Source organism: Rhinoraja longicauda, chromosome 21, assembly GCF_053455715.1.
Source record: "Rhinoraja longicauda isolate Sanriku21f chromosome 21, sRhiLon1.1, whole genome shotgun sequence".
NCBI classification, from domain to species: Eukaryota; Metazoa; Chordata; class Chondrichthyes; order Rajiformes; family Arhynchobatidae; genus Rhinoraja; species Rhinoraja longicauda.
In genome coordinates this window covers 25486687-25509052 of record NC_135973.1, presented here as the reverse complement: position 1 = coordinate 25509052, position 22366 = coordinate 25486687, and positions in this window count along the sequence as shown.

Below are 22366 nucleotides of genomic sequence, written 5' to 3'. Positions count from 1 at the left end.
AGATGCCCACCGCGCCCCGTTGCAGAGGGTCTATCAAGGGCCGTTCCGGGTTTTGCGTAAGGGAACGGCTACCTTCACCTTAGACATGTGCGGCAAGAGTGAGCTCGTCTCGGTGTCCCGGCTCAAACCTGCCCATTTGGATCCGGATCAACCAGTCCTGGTCGGTCAAACCCCTAGGAGAGGCCGACCTCCGTTAGTTCCGCTCAGTCCAGGACCCCCCGTTCCGACAGTTCCTCCAGGACCCCCCGTTCCGGCAGTTCCTCCTGGACCCCCCGTTCCGGTAGTTCCTCCAGAACCTCCCGTCCCGGCTGTTCCGCCAAGTCCGGAACCTCCGGCTCCTGTGGTTCAGGCTGTCCCTCTCCGTACTCGTTATGGTCGCGAAATCCGGCTCCCTGTTAGGTTCCGCACCTCGGGTTCTGGGGGGGGGTCATGTAGCGACCATAGAGAATGGTCCAGGTCGTCGAACCCTCGGATTGGCCAGCGAGGTCACGTGGGAACGCGACCATGGGGATTGGTCCAGGGAGCGACATCGCTGATTGGCCAGCGATGTCATGTGCGCGTTTGGCGCCCGATTTAGTCAGTTCGGCGAAGTCTTCAAGGAAGACAGTAAGTTTGTGATGGTTGTCCTTTACCTTGTTGTTTAACTCTGTATTCGAATATTGCGGCTGCAATAAACTTCCTCTACAACCAACAAGTTTCGGACTCGCCATAATCCCACTTTTGCATCCACCCCCTGCTCACGAGGAGCAATTTACAGAGGCAAATTAGACAATAGACAATTACCCATAAACCCGCACGCCTTTGGTTTTAGGAGGAAACCGGAGCACCTGAAGAAAACCCTTGCGGTCACAGGGGGGACGTGCAAACTCCACACAGACAGCACCGGAAGTTAGGATCGAACCCGAGTCTCTGATGCTGTGAGGCAGCAACTTTAGCAGCTGGGTACAGTGCTGCCCCACCATGCCACTGTACTTAATACATGATCAGACATAAATAGTTAGTGCAGGGAAACGGACAGAAAATGTTTCAGCAGTTCTGACCCACAAGATTGTTTGTCTAATTATCTCCACAGATGCTGCCTGGCCTGCTGAGTTCCTCCAGCAGTCTGTTTTTTTGTTCCACAATCTTTTGTATCTACGTATGTTTAGTTTAGACTTTAGACTTCAGCGATACAGCACAGAAGCAGGCCCTTTGGCGCACCGAGTCCGCACCCACCATCGATCACTCAGTTAGCACTAACCTACACACTTGGGACAATTTACAATTTACAGCTGCCAATTAACCTACAAACCTGCATGCCTTTGGAGTGTGGGAGGAAACTGGAGCACCCGGGGGCAATCCATGCGGTTACATGGAGAACGTACAAACTCCGTACAGACAGCACCCGTAGTCAGGATCAAACCCGGGTCTCTGGCGCTGTAAGGCAGCAACTCTACCGCTGCGCCACTGTGCTGCCCTATAGGACTTATCTGGATGGGGTGGGAGTGGGGGGGGGGGGGGGGGGGGGGAAGGAAATGGAGACAAGAAAAGGCCAGAACAAATCAGGGCCGGCAAAAGATGACCTCAGGAAGGGTGGAGTCCACAATGGCCCATTGTTGGTGGGAAAGATGTGCTAATGAAAGGGATCCAAGGATGCGACCAGTGGAACTAGTAGGATGACTAGAGTGGGGGAGAAGGGGTGAGAGAGAGAGGGGGGGGGGGGAGGAATGCAGGAGTTAGTTGAAATGAGAGAAATCAATATTCATACCACTGGGCTGCAAGCTGCCCTAGCGAAATATGAGGTGCTGTTCCTTTAATTTGAGTGTGGCCTCACTCTGACAGTCGAGGAAGCCCAGGACTGAAAGGCCAGGAATTGGAAGGGGAGTTAAAGTGTTTGGCAACCGGGAGATCGCATAGGCCAAGGCGGACATATTTATTATTTTTCTTCAGAGATGCTGCCAGACGTGTTGAATTTCTCCAGCGCTGCATGTCTCCCCTCAATACCGCAGATTTATTCGGCTAGTAACTTCACATTTTTTAAAAGCCAATGTCATTCACACAATTTCGGCACTGCCCTTCCTCAGTTCCAGCCTCAGACACCAATTGCTTTCCCCATTAATTTGTCCCACCATATTTTTGATCAGCAGAGCTTCTTTGATCCTGCTATCTGCTGCACTTTACACATTCTTTTTAGTTTTTATTTCAGAGATGCAGGATTGTAGGTTAATAGGCTTCTGTAAATTGTCCCTGGTGTGTAGGATCGAACAAGCGTGAACGGTGATCGCTGGTCGGCACGGACTCAGTCGGCCAAAGGGCCGGATTCCACGCTGTATCTCTAAACTAAAGGGCCACCCTAGAGTCAGAAATGTAAGCGGGTTCACCCATTGCCTATAGAGGCTAGGCACTGGCGACGAGATTTAGAAGGCATTTCAGATTGTTGGTAGCTTTGATCTTCAGCTCACTGAGATCAAACCAAGCATTGATCACCCATTCACACTAGGTCTATGTTATCTCACTTTCTTCCTACGCACCAGCGGCAATTTATTGCAGAGTCCAATTAACCCACAGACCCACGCGTCTTTGGAGCGTGGGGGGAAACTGGAGCACCTGGAGGAAACCCACGCGGTCACAGGGAGAACGTAAAAACTTTGTACTGACAGCAACTATAAGCAGGATCGAACCCGGGTGTCTGGTGCTGTGAGGCAGCAACTCTACCGCTGTGTCACTGTGCCGCCCACAAATTCTCTTTGAGGAACATCTTGTGTATTTTCCCTTTAAAAACAGTCGTGAGCATAGGCTTAAACAGCATGGAAACTCGTCCATGCCAACCAAGCTGTCCATCTGAGCTTGTCCTATTTGCCTGCGTTTGGCCCATGTTCCTTAAAACCTTTTAAATGTTGTAATTGTTTATTATTTCCTCTGGCAGCCCCAAGACCACATGGAGAAGCTTGTGTGGCCTTATGAAGAAGCATGTTGAACTCCATTTTGTGGACGAGCAATTGGTACACAGAAGCGCAGCAGTAGAGTTGCTGCCTTACAGCGCCAGACACCCGGGTTCGATCCTGACTCTGGGTGCTGTCTGTACGGAGTTTGTACGTTCATCCTGTGACCGCGTGGGTTTTCTCCGGGTGCTCCAGTTTTCCCTCCACACTCCAAAGACGTACAGGTTTGTAGGTTAATTGTCTTCTGGTGTGTGTAGGCTGGTGCCATCAGATCTTCTGCAATCAGAAGCTATAGGGAGAGGTTGGGCAGGCTAGGACTTGGATAAATGGAGTTGAAGCCATCTTTTGTGACCTGTTTAATTATGGATTGTTTGCGAAACTAGGATTAGTTATGGATAGACATAAATTCAGCGGGTCAGTCAGCATCTCTGGAGATTACAGATAGGTGACGTTTAGCTGAAAACCGTGACCACCAGGTGAAATAATTGTGGGAACAAGGAACTGGAGGTGGTAGTTTACATAAAAAGGCATAAAGTGCTGGAGTAACTGAGCGGGTCAGGCAGCATCTCTGGACAGCATGGACAGGTGAAGCTTTGGATTGGGACTCTTCTTCAGTTAGCTTCAAGAATAGCTTCTTCCCAACAACCATCAGGCGGTTGAACACTACACAAATCTAATCTCAACTATTGGCATTAATGACGTTGGGTATCTTTTTCCATTAGGTATTTTGTGCATTAGTATTGGGGTTATTAATTTATTGAATTTTAGTTTTTTTTATGCTCTCTATATTGTACTTACAGGCCTGTTATGCTGCTGCAAGTAAGAACATAGTTGCCCCGATGCCAGTGCATGTAACCATTAAACACTCTTGACTCTTGGCTAGTGGGCGGCACGGTGGCGCAGCGGTAGAGTTGCTGCCTTACAGCGCTTGCAGTAAGACTCGGGTTTGATCCTGACTACGGGTCCTGTCTGAATGCAGTTTGGAGGTTCTCCCCGTGAGCGCATGGGTTTTCTACGAGATCTTTGGTTTCCTCCCACACACCAAAGACGTACAGGTTTTTAGGTTAATTGGTGTGCAATTAACCCTAGTGTGTGTAGGATCGTGTTAATGTGTGGGTCGGTGCGGACTCGGTGGGCCGAAGGGCCTGTTTCCGCGCTGTATCTCTAAACTAAACTATATAGCACATTTCACCGACTAGAGGATACATTTCCAGACAAAAATGTCTTCAAAACTGTGAAGTTCCTTCGGCACCCAGTACATTATTGATATTCACATCTGACATTTTGAGTTATTTCCTCTCCTGTGAGTTGAAAGCCAAGCAAGGTAACATAATGCACATAAAGCATTTTCTTAAAACACCGCCGGACGACCTTCAGAATTTAATCACGATGCAGAACGAAGATAAGCTCCACAGTTTCTTGGGAGCTGCGTTGAGATCAAGCAAATGCTAATCAGGACTGGGGAGATCCTAATCTCATTAGTCAGTGTTTATTAAATAAATCAGCGTGCAAATCAAAAACCCGCATTGGTTTTGTTGCTCCGAGTATTTTCTCCGTTTTCAGCCACGGAGCTAACATTGTTCAGTGGGATTATTACCGGACTGACAGGAGACAGACTCGTCAAGGCCTAGCGGAAGGAACTTGTTCTCGTTAGGGACTTCCACTTTGCAAATTCTTTTGTTTAGTGATTAAGTATCTTTAGAGTGCTGCTGGGCGGATGAACTCCTAATGGCATCATCAGTCACTAACAAATTCTAGGCCTCCCCCATCAGCCCTCTTATTGATTTGTTGGAATCCAGACAGAGGATGCCGGCCATCAAGTTCTTTTTATCGTCACGCCTTGACACTTGCTGCATTGGTGAAATGCCAATTTAGAGAACGTACGGACACTTTGAAAGCAGCAAATTAAATTTATTGCAGTGAAATCGACACCTGTGCCATCTATCGGGGTTGATCTCGCTGGCTGATTTAGAACTGCTGCTTACAGCCCCGATGTGGAAACAAGGAACTTGCAGATGCTGGTTTACACAGAAGGACACAAAGTGCTGGAGTAACTCAGCGGGTTGGCGGGCCGAGCCGGTCGAGGGCGACGGAGGAGGCCCTGCAGCAGCCTGGGTAGGGTTACCAACTGTCCCGTATTAGCCGGGACATCCCATATATTGGTCTAAATTGGTTTGTCCCAAACGGGACCGCCCTTGTCCCGTAATAGGTCCGGGGAGCGCTGTAGGCCCGGACACAGTAGGCCCGGACATTGTAGGCCCAGGGGCCGTTGTAGGCCCAGACAATGTAGGTCTGGAGCCCCTAACGGAGGTTGCGTAGCAACCCGCCTCCCGGCCCGGGCGGCCGCCATTGCCGGGAGGCATGTGGCCGCTGGCTGGATGAGGTCACGTGGGGCGTGGGGCGCTGACGTCACTTTTTGTCCCTTATTTGGGAGTGAGAAAGTTGGCAACCCTAAGCCTGGGGCTTTCCTGGGCTTACCTGGATTGGGGGCGCTCCAGAACATCCAACATGTGGATTGGACTTTGGACTTTTTCTTTTTGTAAATGGCGGCAAAATGTGGCGACTCGTGCATGTGTGAGCTTTTCAAAAATAATTTCGCTGTGTAGTGCACACATGACAATAACGCACCATTGAACCATTGAAGAACGTGGAGTTGTGACATTTCTGGTCGGGACCATTCGTAGGTCGGGCCTTGAGTTACTCCAGCACTTTGTGTCCTTTTGCCTGCAAACCACACATTGGCAGCATAGCGGAGCAGCAGGTAGAGCTGCTGCCGCATAACACCAGATACCCGGTTTTGATCCCAACCTTGGGTGCTGTCTGCGTGGAGTTTGCACCGTTTCCCTGTGATCGTGGAGGGTTTCCTTCGGGGCTTAATCGGGTGCTCTGGTTTCCACCCACCTGCTGCAAATTGTCCCCAAGTGTGTAGAGCATGGATGAGAAAGTGAGATAACGTAGACCGAGTGTGAGCAGGTGATCGATGGCCGGCATGAACTAGGTGGGTCGGAGGACGTGTATCTTTGATAATAATAAATAAAGCTGGACCACACCATGTCTGAGCCAGTCTGGGACCCCCGTGCATGTGTAACCAAATGGCCAGGACGTTCTGAAGTTGAGTTGGCAGAGTATCTGGCTACCTGTGGCGTTAACAGGGCTGTGATACCCTGAAATGAGAAGGTCCAGACTCTTCGCAAAGCCACACTCTACGAAGAGGTAGGTAGACAATGCTCTTTGGTCGGCCCAAACCTCATTGACCTCCCAGCACAGCGAGATGCCCGTCGGGGAATGTTGTTCCTAAACTACCTTTTAGGAAACCTTACATTTTACTTTTCATAGACGAACGATAAGGAACAGGTTTTAGAAGCTCTATAATTTTTTTTCAAAAGTTTTCTGAAAAACTGATTACTCCAATTTGGCAAACAAACTTTGTACAGCTTTTGCTAATTGCTTTTCTTCGTATAAAATCGGATTATGCATGGTCTGTGGATTGACACTGTAATTAAAAACCTTTTGTTCTGTCATAAAACCATTTTCATCTTTATTAATTAATCTTCAACAATTTTCTAATCTCAGTTATATCAAAGATACATAAAGCATGTATTTAAATTCTAAAATATTATCTGCTTGCTCTGGTTCAAGGTAGAACAGAACTTTCTTCACACAGCAGGCTGTAAATCTTGGGAATTTCCTGCGCTAACAGGCTGTGAAGGTTATTATTGTGAAGTTAATTCATGACTATTATAGTTGTACTCTGAAGCGGAGAAAGCGGAATTAGAGACAGGAAAGACAATGGAGTGGAGGTGTGTGGTATGTGTCAGAGTCTTACCAAATAGCAGACCATAGAGTAAGAGTCATAGGAATCATAGTCAAAGATACTCCCAGCCTCAGCTACCTCTTATGGCAGCTTGTTCCATACTCCCACCACCCTTTGTGTGAAAAAGTCACCCCCTAGATTCCTGTTACATTTATTCCCCTTAAACCTATGTCCTCTGGTTCTCGATTCACCTACTCTGGGCAAGAGACTGTGCATCTACCCCATCTATTCCTCTCATGATTTTATACACCTCTCCCTGATCATCCCTCATCCTCCTGCGCTCCAAGGAATAGAGTCCCAGCCTACTCAACCTCTCCCTATAGCTCAGACCCTCTAGTCCTGGCAACATCTTCGTAAATCTTCTCTGTACCCTTTCCAGTTTTCCTATAACATGGTGCCCAGAACTGAGCACAAATACTCTAAATGCAGCCTCACCCACGTCTTATACAACTGCAACATGACCTCCCAACTTCTATACTCAATATCTGACTGAAGGCCAATGTGCCGAAAGCCTTTTTGACCACCCTATCTAACTGCAACACCACCTTCAAGGAACCATGCACCTGCACTCCTAGATCCCTCTGCTATACAACATTTCCCTGAGCCCTACCATTCACTGTGTAGGTCCTGCCCATGTTAGACTTCTCAAAATGCAACACCTCACATTTCTCTGTAATAAATATCATTAGTGCTGTGCTCGGACAGTGTCATAGTCGTACAGCATGGAAACAGGCCCTTCGACCCAACTTGCCCATGCCGACCAACATGCCCCGTCTACATTCGTCCCACCTGCTGCATTTGGCCAATATCCCTCTAAACCTATCCCATCCATGTACCCATCTAAATGCCTCTTAAACCTTGCAATAGTACCTGCCTTAACTACCTCCTCTGGCAGCTCGTTCCATACACCCACCACCCTTTGTGTAAGAAAGTTACCATTCAGGTTCCTATTAAATCTTTGCCTTCTCACCTTAAACCTATGTACTCCGGTTCTTGATTCCCCTACATTGGGCAAAAAGACGATCTATTCCTGTCATGATTTTGTACACTTCTATATCCCTAGTGAATAGGACAGAACTAGTGTGTGGGTGATCGCTGGTCGGCACGGACTCGGTGGGCTGAAGGACCTGTTTCCATGCTATGATAATCAATGGTTTGAATGAGCAGAGTTGACCGACCACCTATGCATAGTGTCGGGCATTGAGACTCAGAACCTGCTGATGTATGCATTGCAGTGGCCAGTTGTATCCCTTGATACATTAGCCAGTTGTCAGTGTGATCTGGCCCATTGTAATTTAACTACCAAGTGTAATACGATGGGACCTTTCAGGTGACTTTGCGAGAGAGTAGAACGAGAGATGACTAAACACGATGATTTATTTTTATAGAGAAAGTTGTACTTTAGCCTGGAAACCTTCATAAATCAAAATCTGAATTCATATCCCCACTCATGCCGGTATATTAAACGTAGACCAATCTTGACCTTAAAATGTATTCACAGTGAAATCCAACTTGTCATCTGAGTCTCTCTAATAGGCGCTTTATTTTATGGCTTCTAATCACGTGCCTCTGCACCGTGTGTGGGAGTTCTCTGACTGCACCAGAGAATAAAAGCTATTTTATATTCCAAAACTCTAGTCATGAGCCGCGAGCAAAAATTTGCAGCATACCTTTCAAAAGGACAATATTAATTTAGTGAATGAATCATTTTCTAAAGAATTTAGCACAGACATAAGTTCGTAAGTCATAGGAGCAGAATGAGGCCATTCGGCCCATCAACTCTACTCCGCCATTCAATTGTGGCTGATCTATCTCTCCCCTCTCAACCCCATCCTTGCTGTTGTACTCTTATGTCCCCAGTTACAACGTGCAGGATTCTATATGTTTAGAAGGATGAGGGGTGACTTCATTGAAACTTACTGAATAGTGAAAGGCCGGGATAGAGTCTAGGACCAGAGGTCACGGCCTCTGAATAAAAGGACGTACCTTTAGAAAGGAGATGAGGAGGAATTTCTTTAGTCAGAGGGTGGTGAGTCTGTGGAATTCATTGCCACAGACAGCTGTGGAGGCCAAGTCATTGGGTTCTTTTAAAGTGGAGACGAACAGGTTCATAAGCTTATGTTCATAAGAAATAGGTGCAGAATTAGGCCATTCGGCTCATCGAGTCTACCACGCCATTCTGTCATGGCTTTACTATCTTTTCCTCTCAACCCCATTCTCCTGCCTTCTCCCCATAACTGACACCCGTACTAATCAAGAATTTGTCAGTCTCCACCTTAAAAATATCCGCTGATTTGGCCTCCACAGCTGTCTGTGGCAATGAATTCCACAGATTCACCACCCTCTGAATAAAGAAATTCCAACTCATTTCCTATCTAAAGGTACGTCCTTTTATTCTGAGGCTGTGGCCTCTGGTCCTAGACTCTGCCACTAGTGGAAACATCCTCTCCACATCCACTCTATCCAGTCCTTTCACGACTCGGTGAGTTTCAATTAGGTCCCCCCCTCATCCTTCCAAACAGAGCCATTAAACACTCATCATATGTTAACCCACTCATTCCTGGGATCATTCTCGTAAACCTCCTCTGGACCCTCTCCAACGCCAACACGTCCTTCCTCAGATACGGGGCCCAAAGCTGCTCGCAATACTCCAAATGTGGTCTGACCACTGCCTTATAAAGCCTCCATGTTACATCCCTCAGCATTAAAACCCGTCATCTGTTAATCTAAAGTTGAAGTGTCCCTCTGTACCAAGAACTGGGGTAGGACAAGGGAGTTGGAGATGTTGAATTGTTTGAAGATGCGTATTTAAGGCAAGATCAATGGGATTCACTGTCAAATAATTGGCCGGAATGTTTAGAAAGGAGGACGGATCGTTTCCAAAAGACTTTCAATGAGAATATGAATTATAATGAGGGTAGAAGAGACAGATGGTGATCACAGCACCAGAACTTGCTCAGAGCACAATCAAAAGGGAATCAGAGCATTGGAAATGGGTAACTAATGGAAATTAGTATTCCGTGCCTTATGCTTCTCTTGTGGTACTTTCCATAACCGTTTCCAAAATGCAGTGCCTGAAATTTAGATGTTTAGTTTAGTTTAGTTTAATTTATTATTGTCACGTCTACTGAGGTAGAGTGAAAAGCTTTTGTTCGTCTGCTATCATATCATATCATATCATATATATACAGCCGGAAACAGGCCTTTTCGGCCCACCAAGTCCGTGCCGCCCAGCGATCCCCGTACATTAACACTATCCTACACCCACTAGGGACAATTTTTACATTTACCCAGCCAATTAACCTACATACCTGTACGTCTTTGGAGTGTGGGAGGAAACCGAAGATCTCGGAGAAAACCCACGCAGGTCACGGGGAGAACGTACAAACTCCTTACAGTGCAGCACCCGTAGTCAGGATCGAACCTGAGTCTCCGGCGCTGCATTCGCTGTAAAGCAGCAACTCTACCGCTGCGCTACCGTGCCGCCGGTATGAATTCAGCAATCAATTCAGAGGAAAGCTTCTCCTGACTTCCAACAACAGGCCAGGACTTTGTTCCTTGGACTTTAAGACTTTAGTCTTTAGAGATCCAGCGTGGAAACAGGCACTTTGGCCCACTGAGTCCGTGCCAACCAGCGATCACCCCACATGCTAGCACTATCCCACACACGCGGGACAATATATATTTTTAAATTACCGAAGCCAATTAAACTGCAAACTTGTATGTTTTTGGAATGTGGGAGGAAACCGGAGCAACCAGAGAAAACCCACGTGGTCACAGCGCAGACTTACTAACTCCGTATAGACAGCACCTGTAGTCAGGATTGAACCTGGGTCTCTGGCGTTGTAAGGCAGCAACTCTACCGCTGTGCCACCGTGCCGCCCACTTGAGAAATATATTTAACATTTCTATTGGAGCATAGGAAGTTTGGGGTGATCTTATAGAGGTGCAGAAAATCATGAGGGGAATAGATAGGGTGAATGCACACAGTCTTTTGCCCAGGGTTGGGGAATCAAGAACTATAGAGTATAGATTTAAGCTGATAAGGGAAAGATTTTATGAAGAATCTGAGGGGCAACCTTTTCACACAGAGGGTGGTGGGTATATGGAACGAGCTGCCAGAGGAGATAGTTGAGGCAGGTACAATAAGAACACGTAAAAGATATTTGGACAGGGGCATGAACTGCAGAAATAAACCTGATCTAAATTACAATTGAATTATTTGATTAATTCAATGATGCAGCCTGAAAACAGGCCCTTTAGCCCACTGATTCCACACACACCATCGACCGCTGTTCCAGATGTCAACTTCAGCAACTACATCGGCGAGACCAAGCGCAGGCTCGCCGATCGTTTTGCTGAACACCTCCGCTCAGTCCGTCACAACCAACCTGATCTCCCGGTGGCTCAGCACTCCAACTCCCCCTCCCATTCCCAATCTGACCTTTCTGTCCTGGGCCTCCTCCATTGTCAGAGTGAGGCCCAGCGCAAATTGTAGGAACAGCACCTCATATTTCGCTTGGGCAGTTTACATCCCCAGCGGTATGAACATTGACTTCTCCCACGTCAGGTAGTCCCTGCTTCCTCTCTCTATCCCCTCCCCCTTCCCAGTTCTCCCACTAGTCTTCCTGTCTCCGACTCCATCCTATCTTTGTCCCGCCCCCTCCCCTGACATCAGTCTGAAAAAGGGTCTCGACCCGAAACGTCACCCATTCCTTCTCTCCTGCGATGCTGCCCGACCCGCTGAGTTACTCCAGCATTTTGTGTCTTCAATCGATCACCCGCTCACACTGGTTCCATGTTATCCCACTTTCTCATCTTATGCACTAGTGGCTATTTACAGAGGCCACTCACTGTAAGTAATAAACATTCTGTAATGTTACTGTGCCTCACTTATATCCCACAGACCTCTGAGTTCAAATGCTATTAAAATGAAAATGAAATGAACAATAAAATTAATCCAATTACTGTGGGCATCTAAATTCAAGTGCCTTGAGCAAGTATCTCCCTCATATTTTCTTGCCTCCTTCTCAGGGGTGTGATGTTATGATACAATTCTATGGTTGGTGACAGATGTCTGGAAACTTGGAACTTTTGCTGCTAATTAAGAACTTTAATTGTCATTCTGCTCGCTGTAATTAAAGGACCTTCAATCTGTGCTTGTTTGTATAGGAATGGCATATGTTTTCCTCCCACACTCCAAAGACGTACAGGTTTGTAGGTTAATTGGCTTGGTATGAATGTAAAAATTGTTCCTAGTGTGTGTAGGGCAGTGTTAATGTGTAGGGGTCGCTGGTCGGTGCGGACTTGGTGGGCTGAAGGGCCTGTTTCCACGATGTATCTAAACTAAACTGAATTAAACTATCATTCTCTTGCTCTCTCTCACTCTCTCTATCACACACACTTTGTTTCTCTTTTTCTCCTTCTCACAGTATCTCCACCTCTTCCCCTCTCTTCCCCTCTTCACCCTCTCCCCTCTCTCCTCTCCCCCCTCTTCCCCCTCTTCCCCCTCTCCCCCCATCTCCCCCTCTCTCCCCCCATCTCTCCCCCTCTCTCCCCCCCTCTCCCCCCCTCTCTCCCCCTCTCTACCCCTCTCCTCCTCTCCCCTCTCTCCTCTCCCCCCTCTTCCCCCTCTTCCCCCTCTCCCCCATCTCTCCCCCTCTCTCCCCCCTCTCCCCCTCTCTCCCCCTCCCCCCCTCTCTCCCCCTCTCTCCCCCCTCGCTCCCCCTCTCTCCCCCCTCTCTCCCCCCTCTCTCCCCCTCTCCCCCCTCTCTCCCCCCTCTCTCGCCCACATTCCTTTCCCCCGACCTTCCTCTTTCTAATCCTTTCTAAGTAATGGAGTCATGCAGCACGGAAACAGGCTCTTTGGCCCAACCTGTCCAGACTGACCAACATGCCCCATCTACACTAGTCCTATCTGCCCGCATTTGGCCCATATCCCTCTACACCTTTCCTGTCCATGTACTTGTCCAAATGCCTTTTAAATGTTGTTTAAATGTTGAGTACCTGCCTCAATTACTTCTTAGAATAAACTGTCTGTGAACCAACTAAAGTAAATTCCACACGATATATTTCTATGATCCAGAGTTGCCATAGTAACCAATGTGCCAATTGCCACCAGTGGCATTTTCTGCCACAGAAGTAGATGGTATTGGATGGGTAATTTGACGAAGCTGGTGTTTGCATATTTACAGTGTGCACCCTTTAAAGTAAAACACACATTGGATTATCATCCCCTTTGGATCATGGGGTAGCTCTCATGGGATTGGCATCCACCCATCGAAGCGCAATACTGCCCAGGTATAGAGTCATAGAGTCGTTCAGCATGGAAACGTGCTTGTCTGATTACTACCAAAGATTAATTCATGCGCTCCTATTTTCAGAATAACGTGCTTAAATTTATGCATGGCAAACTTACACATCAGTTTTTAACGTTGTCATGTAAGTTCAGTTTTGCTTAACAGAAAGAAAACTCAAATGATTGCCTGCAGCTTTTAGGTTATATGTTTAAATGAATCTGCCTTTGGGAAATATTCTTCCAATTATGGAGTGTAAATGGGTAATTTTTCCAGTTTAATGCTCGACAGTTAGAACTTAGAACAGTACAGATAGACATCAAGTGCTGGAGTAACTCATCGAGTCAGGCAGCATCTCTGAAGTAAAAGGGTAGGTGACGTTTCGGGTCGGGATCCTTCTTCCATGTTCTCCAGAGATGCTGCCTGACCCGTTGAGTTACTCCAGCACTTTGTATGCATCTTCGGTAGAAACCAGCATCTGCAGTTCTTTGTTTCTACATAAAACAGTACAGTGCGGGAACGGGCCCTTCAACCCACAATGTTTGTGCCGAACATGATGCCTAGTTAACCTGATCTCATCTGCCTCTATATGATCCATATTCCTCTATTCCCAGCGCATCCATGTGCCTATCTTGGATAGATAGGCGAGTGGGCAAATGCATGGCAGATGCAATATAATGTGGATAAATGTGAGGTTATCCACTTTGGCGGCAAGAACAGGAAAGCAGAGTATTACCTGAATGGTGAACGATTAGGAGAAGGGGAGACGCAACGTGACCTGGGTGTCATGGTGCACCAGTCATTGAAAGCAAGCGTGCAGGTGCAGCAGGCAATGAAGAAAGTGAATGGTATGTTGGCATTCATAGCAAGAGGATTTGAGTTTAGGAACAGGGAGGTTCTACTGCAGTTGTACAGGGCCTTGGTGAGACCGCACCTGGAGTATTGTGTGCAGTTTTGGTCTCCTAATCTGAGGAAAGACGTTCTTGCCTTAGAGGGAGTACAGAGAAGGTTCACTAGATTGATCCCTGGGATGGCAGGACTTTCATATGAAGAAAGACTGGATAGACTAGGCTTGTACTCGCTGGAATTTAGACGACTGAAGGGGGATCTTATAGAAACATATAAAATTCTTAAGGGGTTGGAGAGGATAGATGTGGGAAGATTGTTCCCGATGTTGGGGAAGTCCAGAACCAGGGGTCACAGCTTAAGGATAAGGGGGAAGTCTTTTAGGACCAAGATGAGAAAACATTTCTTCACACAGAGAGTGGTGAATCTGTGGAATTCTCTGCCACAGAAGGTAGTTGAGGCCAGTTCATTGGCTATATTTAAGAGGGAGTTAGATGTGGCCCTTTTTGCTAAAGGGATCAGGGGGTATGGAGAGAAGGCAGGTACGGGATACTGAGCTGGATGATCAGCCATGATCATATTGAATGGCGGTGCAGGCTCAAAGGGCCGAATGGCCTACTCCTGCACCTATTTTCTATGTTTCTATGTTTCTATCTAAAAGTCTCTTAAACACCACTGCCTCCACCATCACCCTGGCAATGTGTTCCAGGTCCCCACCACTCTCTGTGTAAAATACTTGCCCTGCACATCTCCATGAAACTCTCCCCCTCTTACCTTATACATACGCCCTCTAGTGTTGGACATCTCCACCCTCGGAAAAAGGTTCATCATGCATTTCAGCGAAAGCACTGTACTGACGGCAGTGGGCGTTACAGCAGAGTTGGCGTGGCGGTAGAGTTGCTGCCTTATAGCGCCAGAGACCCGGGTTTGATCCTGGCTACGGGTGCTGCCTGTACGGATTTCGTACTTTCTCCATGTGATGGCGTGGGTTTTCTCCGGGTGCTCCGGTTTCCTCCCACACTCCAAAGACAGTTGTGGGTTAATTGGCTTCTGTAAAAAAATAATGTCCCGAGTGTGTAGGATAGAACTAGTGTATGGGTGATCGCTGGTGTGCGCGGACTTGGAGGGAGAAGGGCCTGTTTCCACGCTGTATTTCTAAAACTAAAATCTAAGATGGAAGGGAAAGCTTTATAATGTTGCACGATATGATTTAGCCTCCTTTATTTCAATTGGCAGCATGGTTGCGTGCGGTGCCTGGCGTATGTTTGATTTACGCGCTGCTTTCCAAACCAGTAGCCCTGGGGTAAAACACGAGGTAGATGCCTGTCCGTGCATTGAACGGAACAATGAGCTATCATGGTCTGGGGCGAGATGTAGCTGTGTTGTTGGAGGGAGTCAGCGGTCCACAAACAGTGCCATCGTGCGTTGGTATGGCGACCGATTCATCATCACCGCGGGCAGCCATTTCCCTTGAGGGTGGAAGAAAGGACCGGAACAGATGTTAATTTGAGTTGATCACTCCCTGGACATTGCGCGGAGATTGTGTTGAATTTTGCTTTCATGTTTTGGAAGCAATGTGCAAGAGAAAGGAAAAAAAAGACCCACAATATATTCCAGACAATTCTTTGTTCAGTTTAGCATGCGAACAGGCCCCTCGGCCTACGGAGGCCACGCCGACCATGTTATTCCAGTTCATGTTATTCAACTTTCCCATCCACTTACATACTAGGGGCAATTTTACAGGAGACAATTAGGGGCGGCAAAGTGGCGCAGCGGTAGAGTTGCCCCCTTACATTGCTGGAGACCTGGGTTCGATCCTGACAACGGGTGCTTCCGCACGGAGTTTGTACATTCTCACTGTGGCCTGCGTGGGTTTTCTTTGGAATCTCCGGTTTCCTCCCACACTCCAACAAAGATGTACAAGTTAGTAGGTCAATTGGCTTGGTATAATTGTAAAGTGCCCCCCGTAGTGTTAGTGTGTGGGGATCGTTGGCCAGCACGGACTCGACCGGGCTAAACTAAACCAAACTAATTGATGTGCAAACCTGCATGTCTTTGGGATGTGGGATGAAACTGGAACATAGAAACATAGAAAATAGGTGCAGGTGTAGGCCATTCGGCCCTTCGAGCCTGCACCGCCATTCAATATGATCATGGCTGATCATCCAACTCAGTATCCCGTACCTGCCTTCTCTCCATACCCCCTGATCCCTTTAGCCACAAGGGCCACATCCAACTCCCTCTTAAATATAGCCAATGAACTGGCCTCAACTACCTTCTGTGGCAGAGAATTCCACAGATTCACCACTCTCTGTGTGAAATAAAACTTTCTCATCTCGGTCCTAAAAGACTTCCCCCTTATCCTTAAACTGTGACCCCTTGTTCTGGTCTTCCCCAACATCGGGAACAATCTTCCTGCATCTAGCCTGTCCAACCCCTTAAGAATTTTGTAAGTTTCTATAAGATCCCCCCTCAATCTTCTAAATTCCAGCGAGTACAAGCCGAGTCTATCCAGTCTTTCTTCATATGAAAGTCCTGCCATCCCAGGAATCAATCTGGTGATCCTTCTCTGTACTCCCTCTATGGCAAGAACGTCTTTCCTCAGATTTCACCCGGTGGAAATCCGCGCAGTCACAGGGAGAACGTGCAAACTCCACACACAGTCAGCACCCGAGACCAGAATTGAACCCAGGTCTCTGGCACCGTGAGGCAGCAGCTCTACCAGCTGCGCCATTGTGCCACCCTGTTGCCACGGGTTCCTGGAGGCATTGAGGATGTAACCCTCAGGGAACTGCTTCTGACTGGGTTTTTAAAAATAATCGCATCCTTTTGCTCAAGTAAATTGTTCCTTGCAGATTAATACACTCAAAGGCAGCTTTAATCAATTTCTTCTTACACTTTGCAAAATCAAATCTCATGTGCACCCATTTAATCTGCACTTCTGCACGAATGTGCCACAAAGAGGAAGTTGCCAAGAGCGTGCACTGATAATGAGATAGAACCCTACAATCAGCACTCAAATCAAATGATATTTTATGGAAAGCTCCTTCAGCAAGCTTTAAAGGTGGCCTCACGAAAGAGGTGTGTAAATGAACATACGTCACTAGGTTCCAGATCAGTCAGCATGCAGGAAGAGAGGTCCAATTAAGATGCTTCCAGTGCAGCGAAGGAGGTGTTAATTTAAAATAAGAAGCATTAATGTCAGATTAGAAATGTCAGGAGAAGATGCGGCAGAAGAATGGCTGCGATATGTTCATACTGCAATCATTACACAGAGTATCCTGTAACGTTACCAAAGGGTAAAAGCCATGAGGGCGCTGCCCCATTTTGTATAGTGAATGCAGTGAATACCACAACACTACTGCAGTAGAAAGTGGTTCTGCTTGTTTGTTTGTGAAATTTAAGGCTCATCTTTACCCAGGTTACCTTCACCATATCCCTCGAAATTGACCCATATCCATCTAAACCTTTCCTATCTATGTGCCTGTTCAAGTGTGTTTTTAAATGGTGTTATAGTACCTGCCTCAACGACCTCCTCTGGCAGCTTGTTCCATATTTGGCCCGTGATTATCAAATAACTGGGTACATTAAGGCGGCACAGTGGCACTGGTGGTAGAGCTGCTGCCTCACAGCGCCAGAGACCTGGGTTCGATCCTGAACTCGGGAATTTTTTGTGTGGGGCTGAGCTCTAGGGAGTGGTTAATTGGCTGGGTAAATGTAAAAAAAAAAAAATTGTCCCTAGTGGGTGTAGGATAGTGTTAATGTACGGGGATCGCTGGGCGGCACGGACTTGGTGGGCCGAAAAGGCCTGTTTCCGGCTGTATATGATATGATATGATATGATATGATATGATATGATATGTTGGGCAGGCTGGGAGTTGATTTGTTGGAGTGCAGGAGGCTGAGGGGTGATCTTACAGAGGTGTATGAAATCTTCAGGGGTATAGAGAGAGTGAGTGTACAGAGTCTTTTACCCAGGGCAGTGCAATCAAAAACCAGAGGCCAGGGGTTTAGGTGAGTGGGGCAAGATTTAATAGGAATTTCCTTCCAGTATTTCCCCTACTACATTGGTCTAACACAAGGGTTCCCAACCTGGGGTAAATTTACCCCCGGGGGGTAAACTTCGTCTACCCAGGGGGTAAATTTTGTCTACCCAGGGGGTACATTTCACCTACCCAGGGAAAACATTTGTTGATTCTGGATTTGTACATATTGACTGACAGTGTATGGTTCTGGTATACTGGTATCTGTTCATCATTAGTTGTTCAAAAATAAGTGTCATGTGCTATTATTATTGTCATTTGAACTTAAGATAATAATGTTAAAAACAGTATTTTAAAATTTCCCCTTTGTCGGTTGCTTTATTATGGTAGAAGTGTAAATTACTGAACAAAACAGGGTGGGGGTAAATTTACTTTCGAAAAGTTGCAAAGGGGTAAACGGGACGAGAAAGGTTGTGAACCCCTGGTCTAACAGGCCGATAGTTCCCCATTTCCTCTCTTCCTCCTATCTTGTAAGCATTCCCCTTTTTACCGCCGTTGGTCCAACAGGCCAGCGGTTGCTTATTTTTCTCTTCCACCAAGATGGCGGTGTCAACAGATGGAGGGAAACATCGATGCCGGTGTGCGGGGCTGGGTCTCCCTTCTCTCGGAGTGGCTCGGAGATGCTGTGGGTTGGCTGCGGGAGGTACCCCAGGGCACGGTGGCTGAGCGATGGGCATTGGAGGGGCGGGAACGACGTTCACGGGCCGATGCCAAGAAGGCGTTGGAGTGGTTCAGTCGGCGGTGTGGGCCGCTGGAAACCCTGAAGCAGCCTGGGGCTGGATTAGATTAGATCGGACACCGCTCCAAGAGGCACCTCCAACACAGTGCCACTGCCAGGACAACGGGCCTATACAGCCAAGTTAAGTCTCTAACACTTAAAAAAATGCGGACTTGAAGGGTACAAGGTGGCACCTAAAATGTGGCGCCTCTTGTATACTGACTCAGTGCGGTCGACTGTCTTACACCCTTAGACTTAGTATGATTGTGCCAAATGTATAGTAGGATTGTCAATGAACTGTGCGCAAAAAGAGAATATCACCGTGCCTAGGTACACGTGCCAATAACGTACCATTGAACCAGTGAACCATCGTTTCTTAAATAGTGGGGATAAATTTACAGCCCTCTAATCCGCAAGAACAACCCCAGAATCTATAGAACTTTGGAAGATGATAACTAGAGTACCCGTTATCTTCAAAGCCACCAGTTTTAAAATTCTGTGACATAAATCATCAGGTCCCTGGAGGTTTGTCAGCTTTCAAACTTATTACTTCTCCAGCACTATTTCCTTTTTGGCGAATACTTAATTTCAGCAGTTCCACATTTTTACAGGTCTCTTGGTTCAATATATGTGGCAGGTTTTGAGCCTCTTCTGTGAATACAGATACAAAGTAATTGTTTAATTCCTCTGCCATTTCCTTATTCTCTTGTTATACATTCTCTTGTCGCTGTCTGCAAGGGATCCACATTGGATTTTCTGCTTTACATACCTATATACCTAGAAAAGCTCTTACAATCTGTTTTTATCTTCCCCGACAGCCTGCACTCCTATTCTATCCTGCCTCTCTCTATCAATTTCCTGATCCCCCTTGTCGAGTTCTAAACTGCACACAATTCTCAAGCCTGCTGCCATTTCAGGCAACTCTTATAAGGCTCTTCCATGGATCTAACACTATCCTTAATTTCTTTTGTCAGCCATGGTTGAAACACCTTCCTCTTGGGTTTATGTGCCTTAAATTTTGTCTGTTTTGCACACATACAGTCGTAGAGTCATAGAGTGATACAGTGTGGAAACAGGCCCTTCGGCCCAACTTGCCCACACTGGCCACGTTAATCGACTACTGTAAGTTGCACTTGGTGTTGTGGTGAGTGGTGAGTGGTGAGTGGAATTCTTTGAGGATGTAACTAGGAAAATTGACAGGGGAGAGCCGGTGGATGTGGTGTGCCTTGACTTTCAGAAAGCCTTCGACAAGGTTCCACATAGGAGATTAGTGGGCAAAATTAGAGCACATGGTATTGGAGGTAGGGTACTGACATGGATAGAAAATTGGTTGACAGACAGAAAGCAAAGAGTGGGGATAAATGGGTCCCTTTCAGATGGCAGGCAGTAACTAGTGGGGTACCGCAAGGCTCGGTGCTGGGACCGCAGCTATTTACAATATACATTAATGACTTGGATGAAGGAATTAAAAGTACCATTAGCAAATTTGCAGATGATACAAAGCTGGGTGGTAGTGTGAACTGTGAGGAAGATGCTATGAGGTTGCAGGGTGACTTGGACAGGTTGTGTGAGTGGGCGGATGCATGGCAGATGCAGTTTAATGTGGATAAGTGTGAGGTTATCCACTTTGGTGGTAAGAATAGGAAGGCAGAGTATTATCTGAATGGTGTCAAGTTAGGAAAAGGGGACGTACAACGAGATCTGGGTGTCCTAGTGCATCAGTCACTGAAAGGAAGCATGCAGGTACAGCAGGCAGTGAAGAAAGCCAATGGAATGTTGGCCTTCATAACGAGAGGAGTTGAGTATAGGAGCAAAGAGGTCCTTCTGCAGTTGTACAGGGCCCTAGTCAGACCGCACATGGAGTACTGTGTGCAGTTTTGGTCTCCAAATTTGAGGAAGGATATTCTTGCTATTGAGAGCGTGCAGCGTAGGTTTACTAGGTTAATTCCCGGAATGGCGGGACTGTCGTATGTTGAAAGACTGGAGCGACTAGGCTTGTATACACTGGAATTTAGAAGGATGAGAGGAGATCTTATCGAAATGTATAAGATTATTAAGGGGTTGGACACGTTAGAGGCAGGAAACATGTTCCCAATGTTGGGGGAGTCCAGAACAAGGGGCCACAGTTTAAGAATAAGGGGTAGGCCATTTAGAACTGAGATGAGAAAAAACTTTTTCAGTCAGACAGTTGTGAATCTGTGCAATTCTCTGCATCAGAAGGCAGTGGAGGCCAATTCTCAATGCATTCAAGAGAGAGCTAGATAGAGCTCTTAAGGATAGCGGAGTCAGGAGGTATGGGGAGAAGGCAGGAACGGGGTACTAATTGAGAATGATCAGCCATGATCACATTGAATGGTGGTGCTGGCTCGAAGGGCTGAATGGCCTCCTCCTGCACCTATTGTCTATTGTCTATAAACCTGGGCAAGAGTGGATGGAAAAATGGGGAGATTAGGAAGTAGTTTGTTATACCTGTACCCTCAACCAGGTTTTACTTGGGGCCCAGGCCATATAGGAACAGACACACAATAAAACATTTCGCAGAACAGTGGTGAATTTCTCGAACAAGTCGGTTTATTGAAGGCCTTAACTGTGCACAGTAAAACACTCTGAGAGAAACCAAAGTGTTTCAAAGGTTCACTGCACCCACAGCATTTTCATACTCTCACGACACAATGGGTGGATTCTACATTTTTGAAATAAGTCATCATTGATCAACGTCTCTGTAGCCTTTCATCTTTGTCTTTCCCCAGAGTTATCTTTAACTTGATGCTCCTTGTTACTTACAAAACCATTCTCCCGTTTGCATAAGGGCGCAATAAATGTCAGCACCCCAGATCAGTTTTATTACCCTCAGCTTGGTTAACAGCCCTCAATGTTTATTTTAACTAAACTAGCTGTGCTGTGAGACCTAAACGCCATGATAAATCTATTTACTGTCTCACTAACATCCTGAGATACCCTTCCATATCTCCAGTTTCCCTCTCCCCTGACTCTCAGTCTGAGGAAGGGTCTCAACCTGCAACGTCACCCATTCCTTCTCTCCAGGGATGCTGTCTGTCTCGCTGAGTTGCTCCAGCATTTTGTGACTATCCTCAGTTTAAACCAGCAACTGCAGTTCCTTCTTACACATTAGGTTCCCAATGTTGGCTATTTTCCCATCACGCTTCCCCAGTATGTAAACTCTGGGGTTAAACACATTCCAAACTACTCATCCTGCGAATCATTTTCAAAATTTCCAACACCAGGGAGGTCATAAGGTCATAAGGAATAGGAGTAGAATTAGGCCATTCAGCCCATCAAGTCTACTCTGCCATTCAATCATGGCTGATATATCTCTCCCTCCTAACCCCATTCTCCTGCCTTCTCCCCATAACCTCTGATACCCGTACTAATGATAATCAAGAATCTATCTATCTCTGCCTTAAAAATATCCACTGACGGCCTCCACAGCCTTCTGTGGCATAGAATTCCACAGATTCACCACCCTCTGACTAAAGAAGTTTCTCCTCATCTCCTTCATATCATATCATATCATCATATCATATATATACAGCCGGAAACAGGCCTTTTCGGCCCACCAAGTCCGTGCCGCCCAGCGATCCCCGTACATTAACACTATCCTACACCCACTAGGGACAATTTTTACATTTTACCCAGCCAATTAACCTACATACCTGTACGTCTCCTTCCTAAAAGAACGTCCTTTAATTCTGAGGCTGTGACCGCTG